Here is a 2,151-nt window from a genome sequence, read left to right as displayed (position 1 = left end):
CCCTGGGTCCCAAGCCCCAGCCCGGCAGGGGCCAGCGCCGGGACCCCCCTTCCCGCGTCGCGAGGATCGGTGGGGCTGGAGGTACTGCTTGAAAGGGTGGGGGTCGGATAGGACGTGGGAGATCTCAAACGAGAACAGCGCAAGCCAGGGGAGGGGGTGGGAGGTCGAGACCCGGGGGATGCGGCAGACTTGTGGGTAGGGGGCGTGTGTGTGCATACGTGTGGGGGTTCCCTTCCTGGCTCGCTGCCCTCGCCCACCCGGTCCCAGCCTCGAACACGCAGCGCCGCCTGCTGGGCACGCGTTGTACCCGGCGCGCTCGCGGGGCTTCCCCCGCCTGCCCTCACCCCGAATCTGGTGGGATCGCACCGCCTGCCATTCACCGCTTACAATCGGCCTCCACCGAACTTGGGAAAATCGAAATCTGGGGCAAAGGCCACAGTGGGACCAGTGCAGGCCCTTTGGGACCCTGCCCAGCTCAGCAGTGCTGTCCAATTCCTAGTTGGTATTTTTCGAAAAGGGCGCTGTGTTGAAGTCAGGAGACCGGGCTCAGATCTGCTGTGACTTTGTCAAGTCTCCAGACACCTTCAGGAGATGTTTCTCATCTGTAAAATGGGTGGTTCAGTCTTTTTCATTAACTTCTAAAGAGTTGAAGACCAAGGGAAGACGTATGTGTAATAGTGTCTTCCAGTGGTAACATTCTGGGGTTCTCCAAGGTTTAGGGGGCAAGGTTGGGAAGGCCTTAGAGAAGGCAGCTGAGAAGCCTGGGTCCTCCGTTCTGTTCCTGACTGCCCTGGCGGGCCTGTGGTTAGGACCCAGCCGTCAGACCACCCAAGTTCCAAGTTCAGCCCCACCACCTACAAGCTGACTGTACTTGGTGTTGTGCCCAAACCTTTCAGCGTGGAGTTAAAGGACCTCTAGGACTGTAATAAGGATGAAATAAAGATATTTGTGGAACACAGGCAGATCTGCAACAAATGTTAGTGCCCCTCCTATCCCATCCCTCCATTCTGTGACTTACTCTAGCCTCTAAGGTTTATGTCTCAGGGACGCGAACAGGTATAGGAGTAGGATAAATAAGGCATATCTTCCCAAAATGTTTCCGGTCCTCAGAGATGGTGTCCCCCCTTGATTCTGGTAATTTTAAAGCCTCACTTTCATGCTAAAAGTAAATATAAATATAGTATAAAGTGAAGCTCAAAATTTGCATGATGTTTTGAGATAAAACGGGCCTATACAAAAGTTACTTTCAATGGGGCCCCAGGGATGGTTTGGTAGGAAAGCTTGAGAGTCATCCATTTTTTCTAAAGCACCCTGCCCTGATCGCATGTGAAAAAAGGCCAGACTCCCCGATGTACCCCAAACCCTCGGAAGTGCGGGGCGGAAACAGAGGGCAGGATCTGGATCCAGACACTAGGACAGGACACAGCTGAGAACAGGGAGGTGAGCTGGCCGGCGAGAGCTCAGGTGTCCTATTTAATGCCCAGCCTGAGTGAAGAAGAGGGGTGGGTGTGGGAGAAGACACCTCCCCCCAAGACACAGGCACATACCAGCCAGTCTCTCACTTCCTTTTCTATTTCTTCTAAGATCTGCAAGAAGCAGCACCAGGGAGGGAACCTGCCCTCCAGCTCCTGGAAGGGGTCTGACCCCCCCACAGCCCATCCAGGACACAGCCAGCACCTCAGGTCCCTTTCTTCTGAGGGGAAAAATGTTGTTTCACACACACATGCACATGCATACATGTGCACACACACATATATGCACACTCTGGGGATTGAACAGTGGGGACCTTAGGGGTAGCCTGTTTGCTGATCCCACAAGCCCCCAGGAGGCACCAAGAGGCAGGCCCCTAAGACGAAGGCCCAGAGAAAGGACAGCCCCACGCTTTGGTCTCCAATCTGAGGAAGAGGCTCCATCCTTCTAGCACAAGGGCTGTCTTCAGTCAAGAGCGCATCGCTCTGGGGGATTTTTTTAGGGTGTTCTTTTTTTCCTTTTAGCAAGTCTCTACAAAAATAGAACCTCTCTTGGTATTTATAAATCCACGGCCCCTGGCTCTGTGCGTATGGTACAGGTAGAAAAGCCATATGAGGCATTCCCTTTGGTTGCTCAGGCCTTGGCTGCCTGTCATCCAGGTCCTGTGGCCTCAGAGGTCTA

At 53.9% G+C, this 2,151-nt stretch overlaps 1 protein-coding gene across 1 annotated transcript in view; it reads right to left on the bottom strand.

Annotated features, from left to right (window-relative positions):
- Positions 1-2,019: 2,019 nt before the first annotated feature.
- Positions 2,020-2,151, bottom strand: part of SLC43A1 (solute carrier family 43 member 1) — a 28,034-nt gene continuing 27,902 nt past the window's right edge. The window contains exon 15 of the mRNA XM_011379030.2: positions 2,020-2,139. The gene's annotated coding sequence lies outside the window, so the exon portion shown is untranslated. The remainder of the gene's footprint in view (positions 2,140-2,151) is intronic.

The sequence above is a fragment of the Pteropus vampyrus genome, unplaced genomic scaffold (genome assembly GCF_000151845.1).
Source record: "Pteropus vampyrus isolate Shadow unplaced genomic scaffold, Pvam_2.0 Scaffold352, whole genome shotgun sequence".
NCBI classification, from domain to species: domain Eukaryota; kingdom Metazoa; phylum Chordata; class Mammalia; order Chiroptera; family Pteropodidae; genus Pteropus; species Pteropus vampyrus.
This window is presented reverse-complemented; position numbering and strand designations above follow the sequence as displayed.